The following is a 19,568-nucleotide window of genomic DNA, read 5'->3' as shown; positions in this document are numbered from 1 at the left end:
ATGCGGCCTCCACCAGCTCTTGGAAGCTCCCCCCGAATGTTAGACACTACTGGTTCATGAAATCCAGGTTCCTTTTGGATAAGAACCCCACACTTATGTTGGACTTCCAGCGAGTGGGTAAGTGGTTTCCCGTTCCCTAGTTTCTTTCATGTTTTCACTTTTTATTCCTCATTCTCAATATATTGCCTTGGATGATAGGGCCCTATGCCCAGACCCCCCCTCACCCAGTTTATCATGGCCTGGAAGAAGTCCTACTCCACGCTAAGCGCGGAAGATTTGGACGTAGGGGGCTACGTCAACACCGAAAACCTCCGAGTGGTAAGGATGTTGGCGGCCAACCAAATGATCAGGGCCCCTAGTCTCAGGGGGATACAATGTGAGAAAGATCCGGCCTTGAGGGAGGAGCAGGACCTCGAGCACATCAAGGCTGTGGAAGTCGCGGCTCTGGCGGATGCGGCAAAAAGGAAGAGGGACCAGGCTCGACATAGGGAGAGTGCCACCTCCGAGGAGCTGGAAGCCCTTTTCGACGAGGCCCAGAAAAACACAAGGACCCCCGGTGCTAGTGTATCAGGGCGAGGTAATTCACCTTTGCTTTTGACTTATGCTCCCCGAGTTGGGGACTTAGTTAGGGATAGACTAGTTTATCGAGGCCCCTTGTTCGGGGCTGTTGGAGAGAAGAGACCTTCGTCTCCCATCACTGTAGATTAGGAAACTCTCATATACCCATCTGGGTTTCTTCAATATGGGAACTTCTTGGCCTAGATGACATGGGAGATCGAGTCCATTCCTTCACCTTAGGAGAATTAAGTCGGATCTGAGTTTTAAGCAGGGGTTCGTCTCGGAGCTCTTTTAGCTTTATTTTTCTTTTTACTGACTCATCCTGACTTGTTTATTTTGCTAATTCCCTTTTTGTTTATCCATTTCAGAAGTCTCCGACATGTCCAACCCCGTAGATAAAATGAAGCAAGCCATTGAGGTCCGGGCTGCCAAGGCTAAGGCTTCGGCCAAAAAAGCCACCAAAGGTGCGCCCAAGCCTAAAGCTCTAGACGCGATCCTTGGGAGCTCGGTGTCGGAGCCTAACTCCATTGGGGAGGCCTCAGTCGCGGCCCCGATCACAACAGTTCACCCTGAAACTGTCCCAGCTTTCCCTGCCCATCCTTCGGTAATCGACCTGGAGCAGGAGCTGCTTGTGAGTCGGAGTTCCGGGAAGAGAAACGCGGACTTGGGTGCGGGTGAGGCCGTGAAAGGGAGGAAGAGGTCCAAGACCAAAGACGCTGGCTTGGCAGAAGAATCCTCCAGGGAGAGTCAACTCGCCGCCCAGGAACTTCCTGAAGCAGCAATGCTTCCCGTCCATCCGGCTTTGCCCGAAGAGGGAGAGGCGGTTTTGTGGGAGGAACGATCCAAACTGGTGTACCGGACGTGGGAGAATGGTCGGGAGAAGAGGGAGGAGGTTTACCGGGCCTTGATGATTCGTCGTCAGGCCTAGTTCTCAGAGCATCCAACAGCTTTTAGTGCTTCCCAGCCGATCGTGGACCAGATTGCTACTAAGATGGGGTTCCGTCCCAAACTGGGGCAAGACACGGCTCCGCTTGCTGCGGAATTGCTGGATCAGATGGGGGCTACTATGTCCAACCTCCAGTTGAAGCGGTACGCCACAATAGACAACCAAAACTTGCTATTCATCTCCCAGGGCCTCCACCATCAGGCCACTACTGTAAGTTATCCATTTACATCTTATTTTTCTTCTTGCATTTTTAGTTCTTTAGATTTTTCTAACTTAAATTCATTCCAAGATGCTCTACTGGCTCACCAGAATGCCGACTTAGCGGCTGAGATTGCAATGAAAATGGAGACGAGCCAACTGGAGCTGGAGGCGGCCGTGAATAGCAGGAAGCTGCTAAGGAAGCCCTGGCCAAGGAGGTGGCTTAGGCCAAAGCAGACCGCGAAGAGGCTGCCTGAACTAAGTTTTAACTTGAAGAGACCATGTCCCAGAGAGAAGCCGAGAATAGCAAGCTGGTGGCCAGTCTGGAGGTGAAGCTTCTTCGAGTAAAGGCCTTGCAAGAGGCGGCCGAAGCCCAGTCTATCCAGGACCAGGAGAGGGCCACCGGTCTTGAGTCTCGGGTCCATGAATTGGACGACCTGTTTCGACAAGAGGTGAAGGTGCACGATGAGACCCGTCGTGAGAAGGAACAGGCGGATGCCTTGCTGGAGGCCACCTTTGACGAGGCCATCTACATGGCCTGGCTCCAGGACAAGAACATGAACCTCCTGCTTTACCCCGACCCCACCGCGAAAGGAGCCGAATTTGAGGCCAAGGAGAAAGCTGACGCAGAACCCTTAGATGAGGAAGAGGCAGATGGAGCCAACCTGGAGGCATCAAGGCACGGCGAAGCCTAGGTCTGGGACTTCTATTTGTTTTTCTCTCTTTTTTCTAATTTTTTAACACTTTCATGGATGCGGATGCGTCTAAGAAAATTTTTATATTCGTATTTACTTCATTTCTTGCATAAGGCTTTCCTGTTTCCATTCATTAAACTTTCACTAAGTGTTTTTACCACCTTGTGTAAATCAGTCGAATGTTCGGTCCCGGTTCCAACAGCTGGGACCGTTGGGGAAAAGTTGCAGAAAATGTCTCTTCTGGTGACCCGTCTTTGGGTCTTGACGGCCTGGACTAGATTATTCCGGTTTTATAATACGAGCTCCAATAGCCCGGACTGCCCGAGATCTTTCTAGATTTTAACTTATCAACTCGATTTAATCCTGTTGCTCATGTTCAAACGGCTTAGGCCATTAGGGAGTTGATAATTATCACTAAATCTATTAGTCCCGATTCTAGTGTTCAAGTTTTGACGGTCTAGACCATCATAGATTAGTTGATTAGCTTATTTTGAAACCTGGGTTAGGTTCTCACAGCTTGGGCCATTTATAAAACTAATTTTAGACAACTTATACCTGGGACTCGCGCTCCAATAGTCCTGTGCTATTGCAGAGATGATGTGGACGGGTATTTGGTTATTTGGGACCACGCTTGGTCAACCAATTTTTAGGTATTTTATATCCCCGAGTCACGCATGTCCGAGTTAGGACTAGCGCTGGCCCACATGTCTTACTGGATATTTCACCTCCCGGACTATGTATGTCCGGACCTAGATTAGGCCTGAGCCTTAAGTCCTATAGTTTGTAGCCCCGGACCACATATCTCCAGGTTGGGATTAGGCGTTAACCTTGTGCCCTTTCGTTAGGAGTTAGGCTTCCATTTCTATCAGTTGGTTCAAACCAAGAGCATTTAGCGTCCTGTTTTGCTTTTGTTCTCGGACTTGCTCATGTGAATAGATACACCCCCCCCCCCCTCTAGTGAGCCAAGACTGGTCTTGGGTCACTCGCTTATGGAGGCGAACGAGAACTTTCATTGTTTCACAATATTTCTTTATGATGTTTTGTACACGTCATTTTTATTATTCAAGAAATCGCCCTGGGGCATACATTGTTTATAAAGAAACTTTAAAGCCAAAAAATGCTCTCCTGACTACTGATAGTACTTACGAAGATGTTTCGCGTTCCAGGCCCTTGGGACTTCAGTTCCGTCGAGTCACTTTAAGCGGTACATTCCCGGACATACTTCATGTTTAATTTCGTATGGCCCTTCCCAGTTCAGGCCCAGAACCCCCACTCCTGGATCTTGGGTTGCGGGGAAGACTCTCCTTAGGACTAGGTCGTCGGTTCCAAACCTTTGGCTTTTTACTTTCGAGTGAAAATGTCGAGCGATGTTGCCTTGATACATCTTCAACTAAACTTGCAATTCTTCCCAGATCTCTTCGATAAGATCCAAGGATTCCTGGAGTAAGGCGTGGTTCTAGGCGGGATCATACGTGTCCCCCCTGTGGGATGGGACAACTATTTCTACTGGGATGACGGCTTCGCACCCATACACCATGGAGTAAGGAGTGTGTTCATTAGATGTTCGTTCGGTGGTCCGGTACGCCCATAGTACGCGGGGCAACTCTTCTGGCCATTTTCTCTTGCAGGCTTAAAGCTTTTTCTTTAATGTCCCCTTCAAGATTTTGTTGACGGCCTCTGTTTTCCCGTTCGCTTGAGCTCTGGCGATCGCAGAGAAGCTCTTGATGATACCATGTCTTTCATAGAAGTTCGTGAAGTGGATGCTGTCAAAATGCTTCCCGTTGTCGGACACAGTCTTGTAGGGGAGCCTGTACCGGCACACGATGTTGTTGATGACGAAGTCCAAGGCCTTCTTTAAGGTGATGGTGTTCATAGGCTCTGCTTCGACCCACTTGGTATAGTAGTCAACGACCATGATAGCATACTTCACACCACCTTTCCCGGTCGGGAGCGATCCTACTAGGTCGATTCCCCATACCGCGAAGGGCTAGGGACTTGTCATTTGGATTATTTCCGTTGGAGGGGCTTGCGGGATCTTTGCGTACCTTTGGCACTGTTCGCATTTGCAGACGTAATCAACACAGTATTTTTTCATGGTTGGCCAGAAATATCCTTGGCGCAGGATTTTCTTGGACAAGCTGAGTCCAGCTGTGTGATCTCCGTAGAAGCCTTCGTGCACCTCGTGCATGATTACGCTCATTTCAGTCCCAGACACACATCGAGGGTACGACATGGATAACCCTCTACGATAGAGCTTTCCCTCCATCATGACGTATCTATGGAGCTGCTACTGAAGCTTCCTGGCTGCTGCCCTGTCCGTGGGCAACCCCCCCGATTGTTAGGTATTTGATGATGGGTCCCGTCCAGGAAGTGGAGTAGACTATAGCATTGATCGTAGGGGTTTGAATGCTTGGTACGGGGAGATGGTTGATCGGGACTAGCCCGAAAAGCTCTGCCTCAGCATCCGTGGCCAGTTTTGCCAACATGTCCACCAACACATTTTGCTCCCTAGGGATCTGGCGGATCAAGTACTTCTTAAAAGTTTGAAGCATCTCTCACGTCTGAGTCACGTAAGCTGCCATCTTTTCCCCTTTTGTTTGGTATTCTCCCGAGATATTTTTGACAACCAACTGGAAATCGCTATAGATCTCCAGGATTGCGGCCCCTACCTCCTAGGCTAGGCGCAACCCGGCCAACATGGCCTCGTGCTCGGCCTCGTTGTTCAAAGCCTTGAACTAGAAACACAGGGCGTTTTGTAGTTGGTGTCCCTATGGCGACACTAGGATGATTCCGGCCCCTGCTCCATTTTAATTCGAGGCTCCGTCTACTAAAACCTTCCACAAGGGCGCTGCGGGAACCACGTGACCGTCCTCTTCAGTGATCCCGAAGCATTCCACAATGAAGTCGGCTAGGGCCTGCCCCTTGATTGATATTCTAGGGATGTACACAATGTCGAACTGGCTCAGTTCCATGGCCCACTACAAGAGTCTTCCCGATGACTCAGGTTTTTGCAACACTTGTTGCAAAGGATGGTTGGTTAGAACTCTTATGGCATGGGCCTAGAAATAAGGCTTAAGCTTCCGAGACGCGATTAGCAGGCAAAATGTCAACTTTTCAATAAGTGGATATCGTGATTCTGCACCTAATAACATTTTTCTCACGAAATAGACCGGGAGCTGGGCCTTCCCATCTTCCCATACTAGCGCGGCGTTGACGGCGTGTTCAGTCATGGCCAAATAGAGGTACAATGGTTCTCCCTTCACCAGTTTCGCCAATATTGGTGATTGGGCCAGATGTTCTTTTAGCTTTTGGAAAGCCTCTTCGCATTCAGCCGACCATTCAAACCTTTGGCTTCCCCAAAGGATGTTGAAGAAAGGATGCATTTGTTCTTGACCTTCGAGACAAAACGGCTCAAAGCAGCTATCCGCCCAGTCAAGCTCTGAACATCTTTGTGCTTCCGTGGTGAGGGCATCTCAATCAGTGCCTTGATTTTGTCCGATTGGCCTCTATTCCCCGGTAGCTTACTATGACCCCAGGAACTTCTTGGACGCTATGCCGAAGGTGCATTTTTTGGGATTCAACTTCATCCCATACCTTCGAATGATCGTGAAGGCTTCGGCCAGATCGTCAGAATGTTCGCTGGAGGTCTTGGATTTAACCATCATGTTGTCGATGTAGACCTCCATGTTCCGTCCCAGCTAGGCCCGGAACATTCTGTTGACTAGCTGCTGATAGGTGGCTCCGGCGTTTTTGAGTCCGAAGGGCATGACGATGTAGCAGTACACCCCCTTGTCGGTCTGGAAGCTGGTATGTTCCTGGTCCGCTACATGCATAGAGATCTGATTGTAGCCTGAGTAGGCATCCATGAAACTCAAGATCTCGTATCCGGATGTTGCGTCTGTTGGTTTTTATTGATAAAATCAGAGATTATGCGCAGCGGAACAACAATCAAATTGTAAAATTAATCCCATAAGATTTCTAGATCTACTTCTTCACACTCATATATATATTGAATCAAGGACAAGAATAGAAAAATTACCTCAGGTCCTTCCTTATTGCTATCTTTTCGTATGGCTGAATCCTTGAGATCTCACACCAAGATCTTCCAAAATGTTCTCAGGCACACAAAGAACGAGTGTGGGCTCGCTATACAAATAATAGGCAATAACTATTTATCAGATGTTCTCAACACATGAGATCTGATAAAGTTTGGACCTAGGTTTTGGGAAGAACAATAACCTTTGTTTTTGTCACTGTTCTCTTTTCTCTGAGAGAATCCTAGATATTTTTCTGGGAAAACTGATATCCAATATTTAATAATATCCAATATATTAAAATATTTGTTATTTTAAACAAATTCAAAATAGCTGATCAGTAATCAGATTTTTGTTTAAATAATAATATTTTAATCATACTAAAATATATCATTATTTATTTAATATTTAAATAACTAAAATTGTGGAATCAAGAGACTAAGTCCATCTCTTATGTGTGTGGCACAGTGCCTGTGCACTGTGCCACACGTGTACCACATGCCTGTGCAGGCATGTGATTTTTCCCAATTTTTATTATTATTTAAATACCAGAAATCCCAAAAATAAATTAATTCAAAATTAATTATATTTTTGATAAATCAAATAATTAATTAATTACACATAATTAAACAATAATTATGTTTGATACATAGAAAAATATTTTTACTTATCACATAAGTCCTTTTTGCCCATTTTTTGTATTTGCCTTTGACAGTGATTGTTTGAGCCATTTTGGGGACCATGGACCTATAACATTAAGCTCCAATAAATTGAAACTAAATAATTAAACTCTTTAATTATAATAGTTAATTTATTAATTCTGATATTATTCCACTATAAATTCAGAATTGCACTCTTTATGTTATAGATATACTTTTACAGAAATCTTTTTCTTAAGTCGTCCATTGATATAACCATCTTACAATAGTTCAACCCTCTAATTAATTAGTTCATAAATTAGAATGGGAGAATTACCATTTAACCTTTCTAATTTACTTCTTATTCCTTAAGTACCACTAATTCACTAGTGAATAATTAATCTATAATCTAATTATAGATTTGAACTCAAAATCATTCAGTTCCAGAATTAACCCTTAAGGGAACTAATATACGACCCGTTAGGAAAGATTAGATTCTGTATTGTTGATACATGTTCCCAGCCATCCATGATATTAAATCTCCAAAACAAAAGTCATTAGCCTCATTCTTTGAAGAGACCTTAACGAATGAATCAAAAGATTTAATAAACATGAACAGGAGTTCATGAACACTCAGGATTTAGGTTGATCTATAAATGATCATCAGTTATGATATGAATTACAAGTCTTTATTATTAAATGGTTTTTCGATAAAGACTCTAATTCATAGCGGTCCATGTCATATATAATTGTATTATATAAAGCACCTTTACCGAGATGTCTTTCCACATCAATAATCCGAATCTAGATTATTTGTATCATTATGATACTCAGTAAACCGTACTTACAACTCCAATTAAAGAATTCCATAACATTAACTTGTTGTTGTTGACTATTTTTATTCATTCATGTGACCTTAATTCTCTCGTACTAATACAAGATCACATCCTCAATAATGAATATGGAATTTTTCTGATATTTACAAAATTATTCAAACAATAATTTAACAATCTAAATATGACAATAATAATAAACCATTGTATTTATTTATTCATAGAAAAAACAAATGTCTTTACATGCTTTTAGGACACACTCCTAACAGCGTCCACCATCTGATCGATCCGAGGGAGCGGGAAGAAATCTTTAGGGCAAGCTTTGTTGAGATCCATGAAGTCGATGCATGTTCTCCAGGTCCCGTTCAGCTTAGGCACCAGCACTGGGTTGGCAAGCCACATGGGATATAAAGCTTCTCAGATGAAGTTGATCGAGTATAACTTTTCAACTTCCAGCTTGAGGGCTTCCGCCCTTTCTGCCCCTAGGGGCCTAGTTTCTGTCGGACCAGGGTCACATCCTTGTCGATATTCAAGGCATGGCAGATGATATTGCGGTCGATCCCGGTCATATCTGAATGAGACTAGGCTAGGATATCCTAGTTCTCCTTCACCCGGGCGATGATGGCGGCCCGAACCTCTGCTTTCAGGTTCTTCCCAACTTGGATTACCTTGGTCGGGTCAGTGTCACTCATGCACACCTCTTCAATCTCCTCCATCGCGGTCCTCCCCTATCCGCGGGTCCAGTTCATCCTCTTCCCGGACAATCCGTCTTGCCGGGGGAGGAGGCGGGATTGGATCGGTGATTTCCTCAAGAGGATCTTCGCGGACCATGTAAACGGGTCGGGCGGACATGTGGTAACATTTCCGTGCGCTCTTCTGATCTCCCCGGACTGTTCCCACTCCTCCGTTATCCCAGGGGAATTTCATGCATAGGTGGCGGATAGAGGTGATAGCCCCGAAGTCGACCAATGCAGGTCGACCGTAAATGATGTTGTAAGCAACTGGATTTTTCCCATCGGGAGTATTGAATCCCCATTGAAGCCATAGATCTGGGTTGGGCACGAGGCCAGATCCGCCTCAGTCAAGCCTATTGTGATGAAGGCAGGTTTGAACAAGATGTTGACGAAGCTTCCATCATCCCCCAACACTCTAGACACCATCTTGTTTGTGATTTGGGCATCAATGACCAGAGGGTCATGATGTGGGAAATGGACGTTGCGGGCATCGTCTTCCGTGAAGGTGATGGGGAGGTTCATCAACTTCAGGCGTTGAGTCGGTGCTTGGACCAGGGTGCATACCTCATGGTCATGATCAAGTTCACTGAGGTAACGCTTTTGATCATTATGGGACGGTCCTCCCAGATGGGGCCCCCCCGAGATGGTGGCTAATTGACCATCTACTTGCGAGGACGCGGCCCCGGTCGGGTAAGGCATTCTAGGCTCGGGTGCCTGCACAGCAAGGCCCCTCTGAGGGGCCTATGATCCCAGGCCCTTTGTGTATCTTCCCTGGGGAGGTGGGTACGCTCCAGGTGTGCTCGGGATCATGGAATGTCCAGGGACTGCTAATAGTCCCGAAACTCCACGGGCAACCTGATCTACTGGTGGAGATGTCCCATCTTAATCAAGTTTTCGATCTCGTCCTTTAGCTACCGACATTCTTCGATTGTGATGCCCACCTCCTTATGGTACGCGCACCTTTTGCTGGTATCCCTTGGGATCTTTCCTCCTTTGAACATGGGAGCTAGTTTCTGGTAATGAACCGTCCTTTCTGTGGCCAGGTAGATGTTTTCCCTAGTATCCGCTAGGTGGGTGTACTCCGAATACTGGTGCTTGCAGCCCATCTTGCTCTTCTTAGATGGTTCAGACCAATTTTGTCCCTTCCCGGATCTCTTTCCCCAGGAGGGATTCACACTTGCTTCAGTTCCCCCCATCTGGGACGGCTGGGCCCCGCCAGGAGCTGCACTGTACCCGACTGGCGTGATTCCGTATCCAGGCAAAGGGGTAGTCTTGGCCGGGGTGTATCCTGAAGATGCAGGGCCATAGATCGTAGGCGCGAAAAAGGCTATTCCAGGCGCGGCTGCCGATCCCGGCGCTATTGGGGGAGTCAGGTACTATTGGGCCGGATACTGCACCCAGTATCCTGGAAAGGTTTGGGCATTTGGCTGAGGTTCCAGATTCCATTAAAATTCTTGGATTTGGGCCTCCTCCCAGTTGATAAAGCCTTGGGCCCTCCTTATGAATTCCTTGAGGGTGGCCGCCTTGCTGCGCTGCATGTCGTCCCAGAGGGGAGACCCAGCCCGGATTCCGGATTGTAGGGCCACTAGACACTGTCCATTGTTCACCTTGGTTTTGGAGGCTTCCTCTGTGAAACGCTGGATGTAGGCCCTGAACGTCTCCGTGGGGAGTTGCTTGATGCTGGCGAGGGCACTGATCTGCATGTCCATCCTCATGGCGGCCACGAACTGTTTGCGGATAGCCGACTGCAGTCCAGACCAGGATTGGATGGATCCTAGCTTGAGCCCCTTCCACCATTCCTCTGCAGGTCCGCCTAGAGTAATCAAAAAGCAGAGGCACTTGCTGTTGTCGCAGACGTGGGCTACAGTCATTAACCGATTGTAGCGCGACAGATGATCTCTAGGGTCGGTGTTCCCAGTGTAGGCGGGCAGATTCGGCATCTTGAACCATTTGGGGAGCACTACATCCAGGATGTGCTTGGCGCAGGGCTCATTTTCTTCCTCGTCGAAATCAGAGTCTTCACCCTCCTGCTTGCGGACCAGGCAGTCTATGACTTTTTTTAAGGCGGCCAGCTATTCCATGAACTGTCTGGCCGTACCATCTTCCAGGGGAACTCTCTCATTCCTTCTGTCATTGAGATTATTTCTCAAATCACCTCCCCAGGGGAGGATCTTTTCCTTGTGGGCCCGTTCCTTTCGATCGTTCAGCCCGTCACGCAGGTCTACCCAAGATATATCATCCCCGGAGCTAAAGGCGTTTGGCTCGTCATCATGTTGGCACCCCTGGTGGTCCTTATTCACAGAAGCACTTGGGTGGAAAGACCGTTCCCGTCCAGTCTTCCCTGGGGCAGGCCGGGGCCTGGTACCCTGCGGACGCATCCTTCGCAGATTGATTGGGTGGCCCTGTCTTGGGACGGGACGCACCCTCTCTTTCCTAGGGAGCGGCCGGGGGTAGGTCCCAATTTTCTGGATGGGAGGGACTTCCCTCTGAGGGTTTGCTTTTCCCTCTGGGTTGGCCGCTTTGGCCTTCCCTTTCTCTTGGGCTAGGTTGACCAGGCCCTGTCCAGGAGCTTGTCCCGGGGCAGGAATCGACCTTGCATTTTCTGGTGCGCTATTCCTATCCGGGGGAGGGGGTAGATGTGTTCCTGGAGACGGAACAACTGGAGGACTAGCCGCCAAACCTTGGGTGGCTATGAAAGCTTGCAGGGCTTGGAGAGACTCTTGCATCCGTCGAGTAGCTTCCTTTTGTTCGGCAATCCTGGCCTCTTGGTCCAGGACTTGTTGTCCTAGTTTGGTCACCTACAGGTCCTCTTGGTTGGGGTCTACTTCTTCAGGGATTGTTGGATCCTCAGCCTCAAGATCGTGGTATTCCCCCTCATTTCCCTCCTCTTCCTCATAGTAATCTTCCTCATACTCTGCTCCACCTTCATAGTTCTGCGACTCGTCAGGCTGGGATATCTGATGAGGTGTGTCCTCAGGTTGGCTCTGAGGAAGAGGTTGGCTAGGCAGTGGCTCTCCATTGCCTTGTTCTTGGTTAGTAGGGTCGAAAGTGGTGTGTCTTGTGTTCACCATTGTTGCAGATGTTCAAGATCAACTCAAACTTTCTCAGGCTCTCAATGAAAGCACCAAAATGTTTACCGAGTTTTTCGGAAACTAGAATTATAAAAGATTAGAGAGCTTAAAAGAAATGATTTAAGAAATGGGCCCGATCTGGGCCTTAACTCCCAGGAAGGCGGCCCATGGACTAAGAGTGCGGGTCTGTACATTTTGGAAGAAACGGGGATAACACTATGAAACAGTATTTAAACAAGTATTATCAAATCACATCTAGTCCAATTCTCAATACTCTTAGTAGGCAAAGTACATCCACTAAAGTGTCCTACTACACTAGTAACCTGGATCTAGGTCACATGTATTCATAATACTAGTGGACCGTACTAGCAGTAATTAATCTATAGATTCCACAATTTTATTTTACAACAAACTATTTAAGTCCATTATCTCAATCTCGATCCTCTCATACCAATAAGAGATTGAGACCACATAGATGAACTTGGGAATTTTATGATATTTACTTAATATTATTAATAATAATATAGTACATAAGCTACATATATACAATAATTCAATTCATTTAATTAAAACCATTGTCAACTACAATTTCTTTAAGGACATAATTCCCAACAATATGAACTCCAACGAGCCCATGAAAAGATAGCAGTTCTCAAGGAAAAAAACTGAGCCCCTCCAGAAGAACTAACTCGCCTTCAGACCGCATTGGAAGCCAAGCAAAAACACTCTTGGGAGCTCGAGGAAGGTGCCCTCATGACCGTCGAAGAGTTGCAAAAGGCCAAGGAGGATGCAAAGAAGGCAATGGCGGAGGTTGCTTGGGGAGTCCTGGAGATTTCCCAACTTCAGGAGTAGCTCAAGGAAACCAACGACAGAGTTGAGCTTGGCGAGAGAAAGGCCATCTAAGCCATGGATATGAGCAGGTCCTCTCAGCATTAGGTGGACAAGCTCAAGCAAGAAGTTGAGACAATTGACAAGGACGCCTTTTACGTGGCATGGTTTCATAATCAAGAGACTTCACAGGAGAACTCGAGAAGTATAAACTTCTCTTCGAGGAACGTCTACGTGAAACTAAACTACGGAGATGGCTCAGACTATGGCTCACGAGGCTGAAGAGGCTTTGGAAGCTGACCTAAACATTGACCTGGGGGAGGAGGTCCTTGAAGGCCACCTGGTGTGACTCTCTAATTTAGGCATGCATGCCATAGTTTATTAGGGTATAGACAATTAACGCTCGAACCCCGGAGCTCTTGCTGTAAATAATTTTTCATTCAAACATATGCAACTTGCACTACTTTATTACCATGATTATACTATTATTATCGAATTGAAGCTCACTAAGCCACCAACATGGACTCTCTTTATTCAACTCGTTGTAACATAACGCATGAGAGTTCCAAGTCGTCGACTTAGGTCTTGTGCTCGAGTCCCGAAGACTCGAGTCTCTATCGACTTCTCTTAGTACCTAGACAAGTTTTAGCTTGTTAGTGTTCCTTTGTAGGCTCATAGTCTTTCAGAGTAACTTTAACTCAAAGTCAAGTGACACTTGACATGGCTCTCTATCCCCGAGTTCCAACGACTCAAGACGGAGTCACCATGCGGTACTTAGAGCTATATGACCTTCCTGCTAGTGTCTAGACGCTTATGCATTCAGTGTTTCTTCTTAGGCTCGCGGTCCTAAGAGTAACTTTGATGAGGGGTAAAGTGAGGGCACTTGACTATCCTACTTCTTCAAGTTTCAACAACTCGAGCTTTGAGGAGGTCTGTTTGCACTGTAGGGTTTTGCCTTAATGCCCAACGCTTAGGACATTTAGTGTCGTCTTCCAAGCTCGATGTCCTTGAAAGTAACTTTAATGTCTTCCTATGTTACCAATTCCCAATGACTCGGGTCCCTAAGAGGTCATTCACACTTAGCTACCTGCCCCTCTAGTACATAGTCACTCGTGGGTCAACTTGGGCCTTTTGATTATCTCCCTGAGTACACAACTCGAGACCTAAGACTAGGTTTTTCGTGACACTCAAGTTTTAGCACTCGAGGTCTAACTCCAAGTTCCAATGACTCAGGCTACCATTCGCATTTCGAGATCATAGGACTAGGTCATTGCTCCCCAGGCAGAATGTCCACGGGAGGTGACCTAAGTTTGTTCTCGCGCTACTTGGGTTTTTCACTCTTGGTCGATTTCTGACTCCGAGTGCTAGTGACTCGGACCTCAACTCGCATCTCGAGATTGAGGGACTTGGTTATTACTTCTCTGACACGGAATCCATGGGAGGTAACCCTAAGTCTGTTCTCGCGCTATTTTGGGGGCAATTAGTGCAAGGTTATGTAGAGTATTTTGCTTAAGTCTTAAGCGACTTAGGATCGTGCCTGAGTACGGATGACTAGGGCTTCCAGTTACATCTCGAGGATTGGTATTTGGTTATTACTCCTTGGGCATGTACTATCCTCGGGAGAATATGATAGATCCAATCTCGCATTACTTGGGTCTCTTTGGCACTGGGTATCTCCCAGCCCAGTTAGCTATGGGGTCTCATGACATTAGGGACGCTTCACTCTTCAACTAGCTTATTAGCTTCCCAAGTCATCGGCTTCCTGATTTTATATTTGCTTACGGCCTACCGGCCACTTGGTGAGTGCTCCTCGGGTTCAGTTTCCATGGGAGGTAACCTAAGTCCATGCCTCAGGACCGAGTACAGATGACTCGATCTTCCATTCGCATCTCGAGATCAAAGGACTTGGTCAGTGATCCTCAGGCGCAATGTCCACGGAAGGTGACTCAAGTCCATTCTCGCGCTACTAGGATTCTTAGTCTTCAGTCCCTAGATGCTAAGCCTACTCCGCGGACTCAAGACATTTTAGTTTCCTAGGTTTTTCTATTCTCGGGATATTGACACTAGGCTTACTCCGCTTTTGACAAACTTAGTTTCCTAGGTCATCCTCTGTGAGGCGTGGTACTCTACGAGGCCGCCCTAACTCCATGCCCCCCAAGTGATAAGAGACTAGTCTATGTTCACTTGTCCAGGCCAGTGAGCGGGTGGTCTATGAGCAGTACATACAGAATAAAGGAAACTAACAAATATAAGCAGAATCTCTCGAAAAAATTTACCATATTTGTCTACATGGTTTCCATTAATTGTGCCTGGAGGCTACAAGGAGATTACAAAAATTAATAAATTTACTGCCCATATCACTAGAAATGCCAGCGTAGATGTTTGGCATTCCAGGCGTGGAGTATTAATTCCTCATTCAGTTGGGCTAAGTTGTATGACCTCAGACATACAAAGCTCTCGAATCGGTATGGGCCTTCCCAGTTGGGTCCCAGCACTCCCCGAACTGGGGTCTCGAGTGGCTAAAAAGACTCTTCACAACACCAGATCTCCAACCCCAAACTTTATATCCTTCACTTTAGAGTTGAAATGCCAGGCCACTTCCTCCTAGTAGGACGCTGCTCAAAGTTGAGAAGCTTCACAGAGATCCTCCACAAGGTCTAGGGACTCTCAAAGTAAAGTGTGATTTTTGGTCGGATCATACGTATCCCATCGATGCGTGGAGATTGCTGTTAACTGGGAGCATGGCCCCATACCCATAGGCCATAGAGAAAGGCAAGTGCCAATGGAGGTCCTGGCAATAGTGCGGTAACTCAACAATGCCCTAGGCAGCTCCTTGGGGCAAGCATTTTTTTCCTATTCAAGACTTTTCTTCAAAGCTTTGAGTGTCTTGTTGACTGCTTCCACCTGACTGTTTGCTTGCAGGTGGGCCATAGAGGAAAAGCTCTTCACAACCCTGTGCCACTGACAGAATTATGTAAATACCTCTCTGTCAAACTGCAAGTCGTTGTCGGAGACTATTTTTCTCGGGAGCCCGAAGCGGCAAACGATGTTCTTGATGACAAAATCCAGGGCCTTCTTAGAAGTGATTGTAGCGAGTGGCTCACCCTCGACCCACTTCTTGACGTAGTCGACTGCCATTATTGCATACTTCACTCCCCCTATACCTATGGGCAATGACCCGATAAGGTCAATCCCCCAGATAGCAAAGGGCCAAGGGCTAGTCATCAGGGTGGTTTTACGTGGTTCAAGCTATAAAATAGCACATGGGATTTATGTGGTTCGGGCTATATAAGAGCCCTAGTCCACGAGTCTGTGATATTTAGTGAGCTTGAAGCTCGTTTGAGCAAGCTTCAATGGTGGTTCTCAGGCAGCATATATATTGTATTGAGTTGTAGAGTTTCTCTCTCTAAAAATCCCAACCCTCCACAAAGAGATATCCCAGCCCTATTTATAGAGGTTGGGGTCATTCATTTTAATCATCTGTCATTAATACCAATCCCCTCATTCTGGGGTGTTAATGTTGAATTAATACAAAAAGGGCTACACTAAACATAGACTACGACCCAGACGGATCGCACGGGGCCCATTGTAGAAAGTCGCACACAACCTTTATGGGAAACATATCTCTGACTATCAGGGTGCGGCACAGGTTTGCCCATGTCAGGCGGTGTTGTGGGAAATGTTGATTGTTGAGTGTACGAACTCGACACCACTAATCGAGGCTCACTAAAAGTTGTCAATTGATCTTCTGGTGGCCATGCCCGTAGTGATTGACACCTAGCAGCCACTCCAGGTCCAAGGACCAGAATCCTAGACCTGGGAGATGGGCGATTGAGGAGAGCCTCTCGGAATGTGGCCTCTTACGGAGACATCCTTGCCTCGAGAACAGACCTCGAGACGTGGCCTCACTTGGAGACAACCATGTCCCGGAGATTGGCTCGGGACATGGCCTCACCCGGAGAAATCCTTGCCTCGAGGACAGACATCGAGGCGTGGCCTGGCTCAGAGACATCCAAGAACTAGAGATTGGATCGGGACATGCTTGGGACGTGGCCTCACACGAAGACATCCTCACCTCGAGGCGTGGCCTCTTTTGGAGACACACACGGCTTGCCCGGTTTGGGTTTCCTGAAAGAGGTCACACTCCGAGAACCTTATGACTTGCCTTGTCACCAATTACTCCTTGATTAGTGGTGAAAAATACACATTTATTGATTTTAATAGTCAAAATAAATTAAGTTTTAATTAATATTTTCATGGAATTAATATGATATATTTTATAAATGAAAATATTTTATTGTGATTTAATTTATTGTTATTTTGTAGGAATTAAAGTTGTATTTTGGCACTTCGAAATGAAGAGAAAATAAAACAATTAAATCTGAAAAAAAAAAAAGAAGTGAAGAAAATGATATTTTTCTAAAATAATGAAGCTCAGCCCATTTGGCCCAAGCCCAACAATTACCACTGCCACCAGCCCTCTCAGGGCCAGGTCGCGCCATCGTAGTGCGCCACGCGGCGCCCAAGCCCAGCTGCAGCTGCCTCTGACTCGCGTGCGACCCAGCCCCTTGACACGCTGGCGACCCGCGAGCTTCCCACGCCCAGCCTTCTCCAGCAGCTGCCTTGACCTGCGTGACCGGCATGTAGCCCCAACCCGATCCGCCTGCCTGACCCGGTCAACCAAGTTTCTCCTCTCCCAGCCAACGCCCACGTGGCGCCTCTTCATTGGCTGCAGATTGGGTCAAACCCACCTCTGTCACCAGCCACCTTCAGCCCATATTTTGTGGGTGTTAGGTCTTGCACATTTCTATTTTGAGCTTCAAAGCTCAATTTTTTTTGGTGTTTTAGAAAAAGGCAAATTGAACATTCACCAAAATAGCTAGGTTAATATTAATAATAAGATTTGATTTTTCAAAATCATATTTTATTATTAATATTTCAGATTTATTGTGTAACCCTCATTTGTTGTTTAATTTCTTTCTAGTCATTTTCTCCATCTATATATAGGGACTCTTTCTTTCACATGGTATGTAATTTTTAGAGTAAAGAAAATATAGCAAAATTTTTACTCACTTTCTTCTCATATATTCTTCTTAGAATTTTGTGAGAATCATGAGCATAATGGCCTAATCTTCCTAGGAAGGTTAGTGATGATTCCATATGCTAGTGATGTTATTTTGCTACTTTAATTTACTATGTTCTTAATATAATGTATTTGAGTTATTTATGTTCTTTCATCCTCATCTCTATTTTGTTATCTTTATTTACTTGCACTAATAGTATATAGGATTAGTCATGCTCTTTCTATGTGCTTTTAATTAGTAAAAGTACTATTGATACATAATTTTATGTCCCATCTTCTCTTGCATTATTGCCCTTAGGTATTTTTTCATTTTTTGATTTTTCATAAGATTAACATTGTGCTCCTAAAGTAAAGAACTTTATAACTCAAATGAACTTTTGTTAGAAAAGAATATGGACTTTAATGTTAGATTTTCCAAGTAAATGTTGGGATGTGAACTATTTACTTGTGTATTTTTGTAAATCAAGTAACTAAGTAACCAAACAAGTATATGGACGATTCTTAAAACCTTTCTATTTCTCAAACTCTTGGTTACACCTTACTTTTATTTTACTTATCTTATTTTATCATTTCATCAAAAAGACAACGCCAAAATCTCAAATCTCTTTTCATTTCCATTTTTATTTATTTCATGTTACTAACTTTTTGTGTTATTTTCTACTAATCTTTTGGTTTTAGGTTACCTCCTTGTGGATCGACCACCCGATTTTACTACAACTATAACTTAGTGGTAGTCACATTTTGGGCGTTAAACAAATTTTGGCGTCGTTGCCAAGGAGGTAGTTTTCAAATGTTTAGTGAAATTTTTACCAAAATGTTAGTAACTTTATTTGTATTTTTGTTGGTAGGAATATTGTGTTAGTATAGTTTTTTTTTAATGTTTATTTACTAATTTTTAGTTAATTTGATTATTATTAAAACAAAAAAATCATAAAAACAAAAAAATATATATTTGTCTACCAAAAAACGGTTACTTATGACGTGGCAGGTATTTTTTCACACATGGATGACACGTGGCAGAATTGAAATGAGGCGGTACCGTTCTGTTATCGACCAACTGCACATTGCTTCATCAAGGCTGACTTTTAGGTACGACCAGGCTGGTCGTATGATTCTGTTTATTTCCTTATAAGATTGTAATCCTATAATAATTACATTGAATATTTCCTCTTTATTACCTTGATACGTGGTTATTAAGGAAGGTTAAGGCCCAATGGCCCATGTACCCCCCTTGAGCCTATAAATATGCATGAAATAGCTCAAGGAAGGGACTTTTTGATCTCTAATCTTTTTCCTGAATATTTTTAGAGAGAGCTATAGTGTGATTATCCATCGTTTTATTGTAATTCTCCCAAGGTTTGTGAAACTCAAGAACCCTAGTTCTTTGATCACGGCTTTGAGATTCAATATTAATAATAGCACTAAGTGGACGTAGGTCATTACCATTCTTTGGGGCCGAACCACTATAAATCGTTGGTATTTTCTTCTTTACCATTAGATTAAACTCTTAATTGTCGTCTCATTTTCTGTCATATATTTGACTCCGTGTCGTCGGCCAAATCAAGGGTCAACAATATTTATTTATTTTTTCTTTTCCTTTCTTTTGGTTACAAAAAAAATCATATAAATATATATAATTTTTTTTCTTTTTAGTTAATTTTTGTTCCATTTATCTTTCTTAATTTTATTTTTATTTTTTTGTTTAATAAATATTTAAAAAAAAATAGAATTAAGCTTGCTATTTTATCTTCACTTCAATTCTCTTTTCTTTATTTTATTTTTGTGTTGATTATTTTATTGCTTTAGGTTCCTTAGTTTAGGCTTTTCTTTTTCTTTGCCTTAGTTTTCCTTAGAATTTAGGTTTTCCAAAAAAAAAAACATAAAATTGCATAAAATTATTTATAAAATTTCAATCATAAAACGCTTAGTATTGGGAACAATTGTGTAATA

This window comes from Humulus lupulus, chromosome 2 (assembly GCF_963169125.1).
Source record: "Humulus lupulus chromosome 2, drHumLupu1.1, whole genome shotgun sequence".
NCBI lineage: Eukaryota > Viridiplantae > Streptophyta > Magnoliopsida > Rosales > Cannabaceae > Humulus > Humulus lupulus.
This window is presented reverse-complemented; position numbering follows the sequence as displayed.